Source organism: Diadema antillarum, unplaced genomic scaffold (assembly GCF_040938485.1).
Source record: "Diadema antillarum isolate AM-2024a unplaced genomic scaffold, OU_Dant_1.0 seq00000675_RagTag, whole genome shotgun sequence".
In the NCBI taxonomy this organism is placed as follows: Eukaryota; Metazoa; Echinodermata; class Echinoidea; order Diadematoida; family Diadematidae; genus Diadema; species Diadema antillarum.
Genome location: NW_027271581.1, coordinates 1,329,227 through 1,345,700, shown reverse-complemented (window position 1 = coordinate 1,345,700; position 16,474 = coordinate 1,329,227). Strand labels below are relative to the sequence as shown.

Below are 16,474 nucleotides of genomic sequence, written 5' to 3'. Positions count from 1 at the left end.
TGCTCATACTTGTATTACACACAGAATTGCCAATATCGTTGTTTTACTCTTTACACTTTTATGATTCATAACTTTCTTATGTGTTAGCACACACCAATTAACCTTGGCATCGGCGATGTAAGAAAGTATAAAACAAGCTTTGAAAAACAATGAATATCAATGTCTACGTGTACCTGTCGTTTTTGTCGCACTGATATATCAACTTAAATGAACTTAAGATAAAGATACAATGTAACAGATACAATATGTATGGGAAACTTGAGAGACAGGAGAACGAATGTATAATAGGTACATAAAAATATATCAAATACTTGTGTTTATAACATTATATGTATAATTTACAGGGAGGAGGCAGATGTTAAGGCCCTTCAGAAGAAAATAGTCAATTATGACGTACATTGTACATACATCAGACATTCAATCGGCCCTTCCTACAAGACATGGACGAAGGGTGGAAGAATAGCTATATACGGAAAATGTGCTAGACAAGGCATGCAATCGATAGCCCAAATCCAGGTCCTGTAACCGAAAGATCAATACTGAAGGCCATTTGTATGCATTGTGGTCTGGTTGTAAACAACAATCTGAGCATTCGTAACATATCTTACAGGTCAGCTTGTACTATATAGCCATGTGCATGCAGGTGCCTTACAGGAATAGATACCCAACACAAACACACACACATCGCACAAAAGAGAAAAAAAGTCTTCATAATTTTCAGCGGCGGCATTACCTGATTACTCGTCCATTAAACGCTTGTATTCATGCTAAGAAAAAGTAGACACTGTTCCACACTGACTGATTCAGAACAAAATCATGACTTCAGAAATGAAAAATCAGTGCCCTGTCACTAAGATTTTATAATTGATTAAGGTGCCCCCAAATGGAAAGTGCAACGTATAGCTTTGCATTTTAGACTTAACAAGACAACAGTCACATGCAATATACCGTATATACTCGATAGGTTTGTGCCACATCATCGTAGTTGTAATTTGTAAGTTACATGCATTGCAAAAACTTAGGTGATCCTTGATTTGTTACGGCCATTTATACTATCAGAAATTATAAGCCTACACTTACAAGCAACAGTAGCATTATGGTCGTAAGTGTTGAGTCGTGTTCAGCTTGCTGTATAGTTGAAATTGTCATTGTGGATAACGACAAAACTTTTGAACTAATACCTTCTGTCCCCCCCCCCCCCCCCCCGGAAAAGGCGTGAGATACACTTGTATGTATTTGGTATATTCAGTGCAATGTAGCCATGTTTTGTTGTTGTTGTGATTTGTGTTGTATTTTGTTGTTGTTGTTGTTGTTGTTGTTAGTGGTTTTTTTATTTATAATTATTTTTGGGGGTGGAGTGGGGGGGGGGGTCTTATTCCTCCACTATTGAGGAACAGATTGTGGACCCATCATGTCAAATCATTGCATGCGGTTAGAATACGATTGTATGTCCATGGAGTGGCCTTCTCACGACGGCAAAGACGCTTGGCTTCATACAACGTGTTAGCGCTGTGTCACATCGATCGAACGATCACAGAGTCGTTTGTATTCAGTGCGATATTGATTGATACATGTTACTGACTCACCTGCTTGCATGCCTCTCGGGTCTTCAAAAGAACAATATATTATAGCATGTTTGGTACTCCCACCTGCGGAATATAGTCCAACTTCTGTTGATAGGGAATGTTTCTCATTTTCGAAGTAAGCATCAAACAACATTCAGTACAGAGAAGTACGACTTGCATCTTTAAACTGTACTGTACTAACTGCTGCATGATCTTCTTTTTCCTTTTCATATGCAAGTGACTTTCAGTTTAATCAACGTTATGTAATTTTATGTTATTGGCATTCGTTATCACTCTTTTTGTTGCATCAAATTCATTACATGCGTATACTTTTATCATGCATTTGGTTAAAAAAATAAACATGAAGATGCCGTAAAACGATGTATAAACCGTAGGCCCTATAGTTACATGTCATGCATTTAATCCGCTTTTATGTTAGTCGTGTTGGAAGTCTGTCTTATTCCATCTAACGGCAATCTCGAACGGGAATCCATTTTCCTATTACCAAACATGTTTTATCCTTGGCTGGTCTTTATTAACAGACTGGCATGTGACAGCACTTTTGTTTCACAATCTACCACCTACCAGGTGAGCAGTGGGATGTTGCTCATGATTTTGATATTGAAACAATGTTCATCTTTCTATGAATCTATGAATAAACAGTCATCAGCATCGAGTCAATTTGTGTCACATACAATCCTTGTAATAGCCCACATCGCGGCCATGAACTGTAAAAGCCCGATAAACAACTGTTGTGAACATATGTCATATTATGCTCCAATAGCTCATCATGCTCATGGAGCCTCTATGACAATTATTGGCCGATAAGGGTTGACACACCTTAAAAAAGGCAGAGCTCTGACGTACATGTAGTGTACACCGTACATGTACACCTCAAGTTTCAAAATGTATAGAGTCTGTGGCGAATAGTGTACACGTGTTAAGAGAGTGTACAACATGTAATATTGTGTAAGAATTGTGAGGAATCTAGGGGCTCTAGGTGCAGATTCTGTATATCATGAGACAAGTTTGAGCTGTGAGTTAGGCTTGGGTTTGCTGTTTGCATCATTTCTGTTCTGGAGATTCTCATGGCTTTGCAACTGAGGGCCACTAAAACGTAACTTTCAAAGTAAAATTCAAGCGTGTGATTTTCACAAAAGGATTTTTTTTTTAATCTACACATACAACTGTGTTCAAAGATCATCAGATATGTACTGTATGAATAAAGGTATATGCTACTTTCAATTATTGCATTCAACATTGAACGCTCTTTAGGTGCTTGTTTTAATATTACGTCGCAAAAGTTATTCTTCTCTATAAATACATATTGATTCATTGTTACATATCGGGAGGGCAAGAAGGGCGGAGATGCAGTTATCAGTTTCTTCCCACCTACATTGTAGTATAAAATGAATGGATCTTTTGAAGGCAAATACTTATGTTGGGCGTGGGGTGGGGGTGGGGGTGAAACACACAAGAGTGGATTCAAAACCTGTACGGTAGCACCGTAACAAGTATAGCTGTACAATTACGCACAAATAAAGCACACAACAAAGAGGATATGTACTTTGCTCCTATACGTGCTATATGCATGTAGGTATTGTGGCTTTATGCGAATTCCGAAAATATCCCGTTTAGAATAATAATCCCAAAGATAAACATCTCCGGTTCATTGTCATGACTAGCTTACAATCAAATAGAATTATCGCGGGTGGGGATAGCTTGATAGAATTATTGTGATGATGTGTTTACTGCTACACAGTGTATTGCGTGCAATGTAGACGCAGCATTTATAGAGACGAAAAAAAAACAACCAACCGATGCGTAACAAACATGAGTAACAAATCAGACCAATTTGAGGTTGCTTTATACAATCACGCATATCGAATTGACGCCTAAAATCATCATCAAGAAAGAGGGGAGGGGGGGGGGGATCACACAACGATGCCACCTCCGAGTTTAAGCATTTTGGGGGACTATCTCGAGAAGTTCGATCACCTTAAGAGATTTGTCCTATTGTTTCTCAAAACACTGAGGTTCGGTGACTTGTATAGGGGCCGCTATTATTTTTATTTCTTTTATTTCTTTTTAGATAACAATAGTTACATTTATGACTACCTCCTTCAGAGGCATTTAACGCCCTCCTGTGGGAAGGAGTAATTGATTGATAGGGGAGCCCCTTGATATTCTTGAGTTTATATACAGCGTAGATAGATATGAATTTTTGGTTGTTTTTCCTTTTTCTTTTCTCGTAGCCAGAAGCAGAAGAAGGAGTATACAATTTTGGAACACAATTGCTTTCCTCAGGTATGCAGGTCCGCTAAATACTATTTTATGACGGTGATGAGCATTTTTTTTTTTCACATAGGCCTACCATGTATTGTAGAGCCTATATACATATACGACTGATGATAATATTGATCACCTTCATTTGAGAGCTTCGTGCTTATCTTACTAAATGTTATGAATTGAATCATGAGGTGTTATGTTACGCGTGTAGATACCTGATTCCGTTTCGATTTCATTAAAAAAATGCACCCCAAGTTCCTTTTTATATTCTTTTGTAAGGGCTGAGATTTCTTGTTTAACTTTTTTTTTCCTCGTTTGATTGATGCTGATTGCTAACTCAGTCCTGGTCTTCGTCTGTGTTAGCATCCGAAGCCTCCTCAGATTCGGCCGGAGCACAATGCATTTTGTTTGCCTTGCAGAGCGCCCTGTAAAATGTAAAGAAAAGGGGGACAAACGTATGAAGGACTTTAAGGAGGGGAGAGGTATGCATACATAAATAAGTAACATGAATTACCTAGGAGGGAAGCTATACGTAGCGTATAGGCTGTTGTGGAAGCACAGCGACGCAGATAGAAAAAAATCGTGATTGCCAAAATCAGTGAATAGTTTGATTGCATGGTTATCATACGATGAAAATGCTTGTAATCTCGATGAAGTATAATAGCACGTGGGTCTATAGGAGCAATTCTGCATCCAAACCGTGCTAGTAAGCATTATAGGATGAACGATGAACATTGAAAGCTGCAGACTAATATGCCATATAAGATTGCAAAATTAATGGCTTCCATGATCAGTTATTTAATACTGTTTTGTTTCCCTTATCTAACAGTGGTGCATGTCGCGCATAATTATTACTGGCTTCTATGAAACACAGAAGTAATAATGATTTTGAACTCGGAATTTGTGTAGTACTAGTACTCATGTGCGAAATGTGTCAGTGTGTACGACAAAATAAAGTAAGCCTAACAATTAAGGCAAAGCCATTTGACCTTTTGCCCCAGATAGGCAAATTGCTCTCGTGGTAACAGAACACTGTTCATGTGGGCAAGTTGGGGAATTTTCAGCGATTATAAGATGGAAAAGACCAGCTCCTGTCTGTTGTTGAAGAAGATGGCGCGCATCCCTGTCCGTGACTAATTCCCGCAGTCACACAATGAGTGTAGTTTTGTCAGCGGATTTGTGCAATAGGTCTAAAGAGATTTTGGGAGCATGAATTGGCATTTTAAGAATTGAACAGTAAAGTATAAAGCATGCGCTGTTTTGAAGCCTGAATAAACTAGACTCTTCATAGGCCTACACTGAGTTAATTGGTTTTCTGCATAATTGATCACGGTTGAGACGTGCTTAAATGCTTATTGCACACACACACACACACACACACACACACACACACACACTTAAATTGCAATTTGTATGATATTGCACAGTATATCATATCTACTGCATATATACGTGATTTATGAGTATTATATATATATATATATATATATATATATATATATATATATATATATATATATGTAAATACACATGAGGATGCACACGTAAATGAACATGTAATGTACAATTAGTGTGTGTAGGGGAACTCGTACTACTTGTATGTGCCTTTGTATTAGGCCCACAAAGAATCATAAAACACACATGAGGTGAGTACACATTATCAATTGTTCTTATATACCTTTTCATGATTATTATTAACGATGTTAAGTCAACCGTGTGGTTATATTATGAATGCACAATAGCGATGTATACTTTTCCAGAAGATCGAACGTTTGCATGATGAAGGATGCGGATTCCATTAGGAATTTGTCACGCACCTTGTTTTTCATCGCACAAGAGTACAGATCTCGATGGAAAATCTTCAGCACCTGCTTATATTTTGGGCAGAAGCACAATAATACGTGATTTTTTCCCCCCATTCCTTGTGTTGAAATTTAAATTGGAAGCACAGCGCCTAAACATCGTCATAACAAACGGCCTATGATGCGTCTTGTACATCTTCGTTTCATTCCTATAATAATAATTTACCCAAGAGACATGTTGGTAACACATTGCAAGTTCTTAGCGTCAAGTGTGTGAGTAGTATTCTCCTAGAATACTAAGAGATGCATTCTTTGGACGCCTCAGAATGCAAGGCGCCATAGCAACACTATACGGGCTCGATGTGGTGTCCGAAAAGCGACAGTTACTCCAGGCAAAATCAATGCCTCTCCGTAGACATTCGTAGAGTCAGCATGGCGTTTGACTACATATAGGGGGAAAAAGAATAGAAAATAGCACAATGCAAGGTTTTATATACAAGTCAAGAAGTCAAATGTGTCATTTGCAGTAATACAATTCATAAAATGCATTGCAGCTTGATAACATTTATTTCATCTACGGGACAAACTAATGACGTCCAATGTGTTAATTGAGTGTGTGTGTGTGTGTGTGTGTGTGTGTGTGTGTGTGCGTGTGTGTGTGTGTGTGTGTGTATGTGTGTATGTGTGTGTGTGTGTGTGTGTGTTTGTTTGTTTGTTTGTTGGTTTGTTTTTATTCTTCCGATATGTATAAGGCCTACTTGCATTTACCATGGAGCTCTTACAAAGATCATTGTGTTGTAAAGAAACAATACATACACACACACATTCATACCCCCCACACACACACATACACACACACATACACATACACATGCACAACAAGACGGGGTGACTGACTGATAAGAGTGTGGGTGAGTATAGTGAATATAACTATTACAACTTCGTTTAGAAAAGAAAAAAATAATAGATCTCTTTCTCCAGAGATTGTGCGGCGCACACTGCTATCTTATATGCATGTCAGTACCCCTTTGTAAGTACACTTTGTTTGACTACGGTGTTAATTTGCCTGTGTTTCATCCCTAGAAACTGCAGCAAGGTCGCCAAGTTTTGGAACGTCGACAGAAGTGAACTCACTGCAAAGGCTAGACGTCAGTCCCAGCCGTCAGGATGAGTGCGAAGGCAAATGTCGAGGACATCCAGTGGTCTCGTCAAGCCTACACGCTGAGGCAGGCAATAAAGAGATGCACCTTTCCGCAATTAATCAAGGTTGTGCAGGGGTACGAGTCTAGTGATGACAGCGAGACCCTAGCTCTGGGTCAGGTAAGGGATGTTGTATAGGCACAGAAGCATATCATCGGATGGCCAATTACAGTGATGTTGGTTGGCCTAAACTTAAAGTCTAATCATTTCACTTTTTGATAATCATTATTTTGACTACTTATTTAAAGTCTAATTGAATCTATCGCAGTTATTATTTCATCTGCTGCGTTCAATGGCAGATTGCGATATGGGGTCTCAATAAGTGAAGGCGTGATTAGCAAACCCTTAAGTGAAATTTGGCCAAATTTGTCTGAATGATATGGAAGTTAAATGATCTGGCATCGTGTCAATGTCGAATGTTCAACTAATCAGGATCTATTGCGAGTGATCATGATTCATTACAAAAGACAAGCTTTGCGTGACTTGATTTTGTCATGTCTGTTTTACAACAATCAAACTAAATTAATACAGGCCTAATCACATTACAATACGTCGTCGCCAGAATGAAATTACACTGTACCACATCGCAGTGGTTGCAACTCAGAATGAAACCGAATTAGATGATTACCAATAAAATTGAATGCAGGGCGGAGTACTGCAGACGGAGTAGACGAAGATCACAATAATATAGTATAGACCGAACATTTCTATACCACGACAATAATGACAGTTTTAAAGGGCTGCCCAAAATAAAAGTACTGTAGGGCCTTCACTGTTCGGACGTGTTGGAGATGCTGTATTTCATTTATTATAAGGTATATTATATATGTATATGGCATCATCATCATGGGACACAGCGTTGGAGGAGGGAATATTGTGATCTAAGTCGCTCCTAAAGGTCCAAGCTAGATTTAGAGTCACTCATAGTTTATTTCAGTTGACAATCGCTAAATGTCATTTCTCCATTGATTTATTGTCGATTGACCGTTACATTCGAGATACATTGTATGAACAAGTGCAACATTTTCGTTTCCCACCAGGTCTTGCGGATAAACCAGATCCACACGCAGACCCGCGTTCTGGCCACCACGGACAAGAAAGGGCGATGGCCTGAGCATCCCGCTCAGATACGCCGAGGCGAGGTTCGAAGTCGTCTCCGGAAAAACGTAAGAATACGAAATACTTCCATCTACTGCATGTACTGCCATGATGTTAACCTACAGTATAGACCTATTCGGTTTTAAAACACTGTAATTAATGTCGCTCATAACTTGGGTGATCCCAACATAAGAAGACAAGATAATTCAATTGATTATGCAATGAGTCAGGTGCATTACTATGTCACTACGGTCGTCTGTTAAGAATGAGAAGGACTTTAAGTTGTCTTGAACACTATGGGTTTAGTGGCAACTTAACGCCCTTATTATTCTCAACCGACGATTTTACTATTGTAAGACATTTCGAAGCCAAAGCCCTCCCCCCCCCCCCCACACACACACATCATTAACAGTAACGAAAAAAATATCGTTTCGTTATTTCGTGACGAAGTTGTTATTTCGTCAACGAATTTGTCGATTGACGATGTCACTTGCCAACAAACAAAAAAATTGTCACGAAATTATAATTTTGAGACAAAAGAGACCTTGCGACACTTGGCGCCCCATAGGTATACTTAACTATGAGCTTACCCTCGAAGTTACGAATCATCGTCTGAACCTAACTATTGACTTCTAGTCAAACTTGATACAGTACTCTCAGCTTGATTAAAACTACACTGTTGGTCATAAAGGTGGAATATTTTTTTTTCTCAAATCTTAACGGCATATCTATTACAATGTGCTTCGAAAATAATATGTTTGATGTATGTCAATCACTTAACTTTGTTATGATGTCGTTTACACACTTTCACAGTGATTTTTAACTAGCATAATTATGTCTAAATCATTACAAGCTATGGGCATAAAACAACATTGATAATATTACAAAAGAAACTTTATCAACAGAATAGTTGGTTTTAAACGTCATTCAATTTTCAAGATGACATTTTTGTGTGATTCCATTGACAAGTTCACATCAAAATTAGTCATTGTTCTCAGATTTCATTAATATCGGGTAGGTCCACCCCGGGTATATCCCCCTAGCATGAATCAAAGCGCGTAGGCGTTGTGGCAGGCTGTCCACCAGGTTGCTAATGACGTCGAAAGGTATGGCATCCCACTCTTCCCTCAACGCAGCTGCCAGCTCCTGCAGATTTTGAGGAACGACTTCTCTGCCGTTGATGGCTTGGCCCAGGGCATCCCATGCATGTTCTATGGGGTTCATTGTATCTGACGAACAAGCTGGCCATGGCAACTGCTCAACCCTCTCTGCCTCTAGGAATTCTCTTAGTACAGTTTCCCTGTGCGGTCTAGCGTTATCATTCTGCAGTCGGAAATTGAACCCATACACATGTCTTTCATAATTATGGAAAGTAGTGGAACTCCAACATCTCCCTGTAGACAGCGGCGTTCACTATGTAAGTAGATGCCACTAGTGGTGTCATCCGGCACCACTAGTGGCGTTTTTCCTCCGTAATGGATTCCGGCCCAGACCATCGCTGGACCTCCTCCACCTTGGGCTGTCTCGTGGACACAGTCATTCCGGAGGCTTTCCCCAGCTATCCAACGAACTCGCTGTCTCCCATCTCTATACAATCAAGGATGAACCGGCTCTCGTCCATGAAGGTAACGTTTTGCCAATGTCCCAGTTGAAGCGTCCTGTGCTACCTGGCCCAAAGGAGACAAGCTACTCCGTGGCGAACAGTCAGGCGTGGACATCTAACCAATCATCGTGCTCGGTAGCCATGTTGTATCAATCTGAGATTGACTATTGATCTTGAGATGTTGTTGATTCCATGATGTCTCCTCCGCAAGCGTTGAAGACGACTCGCGGGTAACTTCCGGTTTCTGCGGCTAAGATTCGACAGTTGGCGATCATCTCTACTTGTTGTCAGTCTGGGACGTCCTGGTGGTTTCCGTGGCAGCACATTTCCTCTCTTACGATGACGCTTAAGGATTTTAGAGACTGCACCCTGTGAAATCCCTTGGATTTCTCCTATACGAGTCTGCTTGAAGCCCTCTTGCCTAAGCGCTATCACTCTCTCGCGCATTGCCGTCAGCATTGGACTAGACATAGTCAAGGGGGACTCTGTTCCGATTTTTAAAGCAAACAGTACAGGAAACTTGGAAAAATGAACTTTGTCTTCACGGTGCAAAATCAGCAAAAAGGGAAATTTTTGAACTGCACAGGGCTTAATAGTCTGCACAAGGTAACTTTGTTATGTAATAACACATTCCTCATGTTCAAATATCACCTGAATAATCCGGTAACATTGCGTAACCAATAACATACCAGACTGTCTACAGACAGCCGTTTAAATGCAAACAAAACGGTCGACTTTTATTCCATACAAAATTATTCCACCTTTTTGACCAACAGTGTATAAGCTTTCTATCATAATATGCTTGGGATCGAGGGGTCACTGTCTACTCTCATTCACGCATCTCTCGGCTTTCATCACCTGAAAGCAGAAATGAAGAAGCGACATTAAGATAAACAGATTCAGAGAGAAAGAGATAGAGAGAGAAGGAACATTATTAAGTAAATGTCGACGAGTATCTCTGTTGTAGATTCGATCAATTTGGGATATTGACATGGCGAGCAAAGGCAGACTTATTTTGTACTGAATAGTGGAAGATTCAGATATACAATTAGATTTATACAACATGCATTACTTTGTTCATTGGTTCACAGGTTCGAAGCCCATGTACATGCGTGAAATCATCGACAAGTCCTTACTACCGCAGAAGGTTCAGTTCTACACGGGCGATGATCTGACTTTTAACGTGCAACTCAAGGGGAGCCCGAACAACGCCAAGGAAAAGTTTGGCACCCTGCATTTGCAGAAGATGTATGAGACAGCTTACTTGCAGGGCAATGCAATTCACAACAGTGAGTAGCGATCATTTACCTTTTTATTGCTTGAACTTGCATGTACACTGTATTACAAAGCTCTCTTCCTCGTGAGGGATTGTAAAATTTTGTATGGGTCGTTAAACGGTTTTAAGCAGCCATAAATCTTTGCAATGAATATGAAATAAAAGCATTCAAATTCTTTAGAACTCGTGTGTTTTGTAAAGTAACCGAAGTTTCTTTTTTAAATTGCTACATAATAAACATTCTTTTCTATTCTTCATTCAGACTGTCTGGACACGATGGTCGTCAACATTCCCCTTCACTCGCCTGTAGAGGTCGTCCTGGCAGAGAGTTTTATCGTTGGATCGAGAGATCGGTGGGAGCGATATCAAACGCTACTCGATAAAATCGTATCGAAAAACGTCAGCTTTGAACTGCATCCGGGTAACCCGCGTAAGTACCTTCGTTATGTTTTAAACGCGCTGCTTCCGAGATCTTTCTTTTTTTTTAATTCTATGTAAAACAGGCCATATCCGAATTGTGATTATCTGGATCTGTAAAGCTAGAATATCAAATGAAAATAGATTTGGATGAAAATGTTATCTTAGTGGAATATTGACTAGTTGAATAATCCCCCCCCCCATAATGCAAAATAATACAAAATTTTGAAGCGGGAGTAGGCGGTCTATAAACAATACATATTCATAATACTAAAAGACAACGCATTTTGTTACTGTTGGTGTATACAAATCGACTCCATATTACAATAAAAAAATCAAAACCTACAATGATTAAAAGTATTTCGGACATACATTGCTACTCCTTGGCCATATCCGTCGCGGTCTTTACGAATAATCATGTCGGCCTAATCACCTAGGTCAAGTTCAGAATGTGCCATCGTGTTATAACATTTTGATTCATTCATAGCAATGATGTCAAATGTTTGATATTAAGACTGAGGCTTAATTCCTCAATCTTTGAAGGAACAAATTTTGATATTAGTGTTTCGGGAATACGAGAAAAGATCCTTCCTCGAATTAATAGTATACTCTGCCTTCTGCCTAAAGGCTTTGAACCTTCTTTTATTGGCAGGGAACAACTTGATTTGCATTTCTTACATTATCTGTTGTGTAGTGCTCTGTGAGTAGTTTGTAAACTGTCTATCCAGTCTTGAGGGAATATTCGTCATTTTGGTGGCGTCCGCTGACCAACAGAGATGTAAAAAATGTGTTGTGAAGCCTGTTTTTTTTTATCAGCATCGGCTTAGGCGTGTGTTGTTGCCAATTTGCTCGTTGTTCGCCCTGATGAAGCTCCTTGACGCAAAGCACCCACGTAAATCTACTGATGCGTCTCATTCCCGAAGTGAGCTATGATGTTAGTGGCAAAGACGCGGGTTCCAGCGGCTGCATAGGACTCCGTCTCTGATGGCATGGGAAGCAGCCCGGGGCTTATGTTGTCGTTTGGAGTACTAGACTAGCTGACTGATTGGCAAACAGTTTGAGCTCATGGTGCAGCTGTCTTTCTGTAAGGTTCTGCAACACCTCCCGTGATTCGCTCTAGCGGTAAATGATACTGGACATAACGATTTTCGTTGATATCGTATTTTCGACCAACTCATCTACGAGGGAAATTTTTTTGGCTACTAGTATCTCATCGGCTCTATCGTCCATGTTGCCATAGCCATAGCCGTAGCTAGATAGATGAAGGATTACCTCCTTCGGACTGATGAGTGAGAATTAAGCGCGTGAAAGAAACTCTCTCGATCTTAACAGGATCCTGCGTGTTTTAGGGAGTTAATGGATTGACTGCGTTTATCATCGTACCGGCGGTTGAATTAAAATATCGACGCTCTCCGAGTGTTGATTCGACACATTTGGCGTTCATTGAAGCATAACGAGCCAGGTGCCTTTTGTCTGTATATAAATTGTTCGCGAAGTTGATCCTCAGCGGAGAGCGAGGGATGCAAGTCACGATGGTCCTTACCCTCTTTGGAATGGGGATTCTGCTGAATTGGAATGATTATGACACGGGTTCGGGGCAGGATTTTTGAATCTAGGTCAACGGTGCGTTTATTAACTTGTCTGTTCTGGTAGAGCAGAGAACGAGTCCAAGAATGTATCGCAGCTCTCACAAGACATGATCTTTTGATTGTTGGGATTGCAAATTTGTCAAGGGTATTGATTAATTTACTGGTAGTAGTGCAGTCACCTAGGCCTACTAGGTGTCATCTTGTTTGGGGGCCTTGCTTTCGAAATCGAATATACGTATATATTAACTGCATAAACCCTTTTCTATCAGTCCATAGGCTTGGAAAAATACGCTAAGCGCACTTTTAAGTAAAGCAGTCATGAAATTAATGTACTGAATTTCCTTTCCATTTCTGCTATATTTTTCACAGGAGTAGTCCAAATGTCAAATAGCAGTTTGGACACACTTGCAGTTGTCAAAAACTCATTGCAATTTACATCTAAACTCTTTGTCTCCACGAGTTTCTCTTTCAGAGATAGGTTTCAGTTTTGCCATCTCTGTGTTCATATCAAAATACTGGATAAAATATCGCAGCATATTGAATCAGACAGAAAAGTCTTATGGCGGATACACGGGGCATATCGTCGGAGATAGCTAGGGTACACTCCCTTCATAGAGCTGGGAGTCCAATAAGTTCCATGGATTGATAAAACAGTCCAAAATAGCGCAAGAGATGATGGCAATCATGAAATAGCATCTAAAGATTTCAAATCCGGGTGAAGAAAGTTCACGGTGACGTACTTGTACACAGGCGTAAAACAGTAAATATGAGTAAGATTTGGAGGCGAGAATAAAATTGTGTCAGTTTTGTTTGTTGTCCTCTAAACATGCTGCCGCCAAAGCAGAAAGAAGACGACTAAGATTAATCTTACATTTCGACTCCTATTTTATCTGTAGGTAAGGAGGACACAATCGTTCTACAACAGTATTCACACTTTGTTAAAATGTTGAATCAAAATTGCAGGTTCCTCACAAAAAAAAAGTCAGAATTTGAATCTGACACTGTGGCATCGTCTATCAACTGCGACACTAGTTTTAATTTCATTTTGTTTCTTTTTCTTCCTCACTGTTTCCCCCACAGACATAACTTACTTCACCGATAAGAAGCTTGAGTCGGCTGATCTACAGGAGCATTACGAAGAGATCACGCCAGTTGGAACAGTCTTCGTTTCTTCTAAGAACTCCAGTCTGCGGCCAAGTAAGAGTGCGGTCCTTGCGGGTCCTAGCGGGGCGCGAACGATGTCTGCCGCGACATCGGCCAGGAAAAGGTCTCCAGAAGTAGGCATTGACCGCGACAACGCCTCTGTTCAGGCTGGCGACAGGCCCACGAGACCCATCATGCGACATTCGCAATCAGAGCAAGGCAACATGAGCAGCTTCGTGTCGAGTCGTCCCCGGCTTCAGTCACCCAACAGAAGCCCGCAGAAGCAGCCGGTCTCGTCAGTTCACGCCACGATGCCCAGATCAATCTTGAAGAAGAAGTTGAGCTCGCCACCGGAAGAGCGATTTCCGCCACCTCCGGCGGATTTTCTGTCACCATCATCAAACACCGTTCAAAATCCGATGGCGTACATCCACAGCAACCGACCCCAATCCCCTCCACCGCAGCAGGGTGTGCGTCGACGGACATCCCAGTCGCCCGGGAGGACGGCAGTGAGTGCAAAGAGTCCGATCCGGGCGGACTTTCCGAGGCCAGTCAACCAAACTGTGAACAACGTATCTCCAGGGGGATCTGCCTCCAGCCGGAACAGCTCGGCCGATTCCGGTTACTCTACCAACTCGAGCGTCGACAATCGACCATCTCCCTCATCGAACCCGTTTCTGGGTGCACTACCGGAACCCGACTATCCAGGTGAACAAAATCGCCAACTTAATGGCCAGGGATTCGATAGAACAGACGGGTCTCCAAGGAACGTACCACAACCCCCAGCACCACCTCCTGTGGATACCATACCAACAAAGCAAGGTCTACCCAATGGAGGACCCAAGATTCCTGGGCCTCCTCCCCCGCCGCCGATAGGGTTCGTTCCTCAGCCGCCCAAGTACAACGAGGTTGACGCCATCAAGGCCAATCAATCCCCGAGACAAAATCTCCCCTCTAAGCCTCCTCTGCAGAAGGAAAATTCCCGGGACGACATGTTGCAGGAACTGAAGATGAGAGCAGAGAGGCGTCTTTCCCGCATCAACGAGGGCGGCGTGGCGCCAAATTTCCCGAAATCGACATTTGGCAGGAAAACGTCCCCGCGAACCCCCAACAACAATCCTCCGCAAGACAACAACAATCAATCGAAAAGCGAACTGCAGGAACTTCTCGCGAAGAGGAAGCTGATGAATAAGGAAGAAGGCTCTGCGTCAACGATAAAAGGTCCTCCGACTCCAGCAGCTAAACCTTCACCGCGACAATCCAACTCAAACACTCCTCCTGTGGCACCAAAGACTGGCGGGTTTCGGGCCTCACCAAGGGGCGGAGATGTCACCTTCAGCACACTCTCCGACGTCCCCAAGGATCTCAGCGTACTCTCAGTGGCGCAGGTGTGTCAGTGTCTAAAACTAATGAGCTTGGATAAGTACGACAATGCATTTAAAAGCAATTCCGTTGACGGTCAGTTAATGCTACAGCTCAGCAAGGAAGCCCTGAAAGAGAGTTTCAAGATGTCAGATTGGGACGCGCAACGGGTCGAATCCTTCATTAAGGGCTGGAGACCAAAATACGACTAAAGCCCCAGTGTGCTGTTTCTTGCATGCTACTCAAAGAACGATGGATGGTGTCACCACAAGGCCATTGTGAATGTTGAATTTCAACTCATGTTCCTCGTATAGCGTAAAAGGACGTGCCAACCAATCTACGCGATGGGACACCATGATATGTACGGAGTGAAGTAATACATTAGATATGTCTTAAAAATATAATTATGCAACTGGTGGTTTATAGCGATTTGGAGCACACGGAAGAATCTAATTTTTGTATGCATTTAACGGATTCAACCCGGACTTGCTGGGCCTGCTGAAAACGTGTGGCTGAGGAAATCAGAGCGTGATATAATATGTTTTATAATTGCGTGGAATACTGCAGAGAGGATTATACGTGCTCAAGACAAGCGTTTGCGTTCAGCAACCTGTAGGGAGACTTTCTAGACATCTCTACTCAAGTTGAATAATATGTTTCTCGCTTTCTGTTATCCCTCTTTTGCTCTGACTTTAGATAGAACTGACCTGGAACTTTCCTTCCACTTCAGCTAGGTTTAAGTTTGAAGATGAAACGTAATAAAAGAACTTTTTGGAAGGACATTTCCTATCATAATTTGAAATTGACCTCTCCTTCGGTCATTATTCCAATGAGAAATAGAAATATTTAGTGCATCTATTAGTCCTTTATCTAAATGGATTTTGGGTATTGTGTAGACCTGGGTGCAAATCCATTGCAAGTTTTGATGACAACTAGCAGGCATCTGAGCCATTCAAAACAAAAATTTCAGTCTTCACTTGTTTGACTATTACAAGGTTATGTTGCAGATATTACCATCCCCACAAGACATGACTATACCTTGCAAAACTAAACAGCTTCCAAACATAGGATTCCTTCTTTAGTGATTGAAAAGGGAAAAGAAAAAAAAAAAGTTGCAGTTAGCACAAGAG

General features: G+C 41.3%; 1 pseudogene; it reads left to right on the top strand.

Moving 5' to 3' along the window:
- The first annotated feature begins 6,823 nt into the window (after nt 1-6,823).
- LOC139736996 (uncharacterized) lies at nt 6,824-15,556 on the top strand (annotated as a pseudogene).
- The last annotated feature ends 918 nt before the right edge of the window (nt 15,557-16,474 follow it).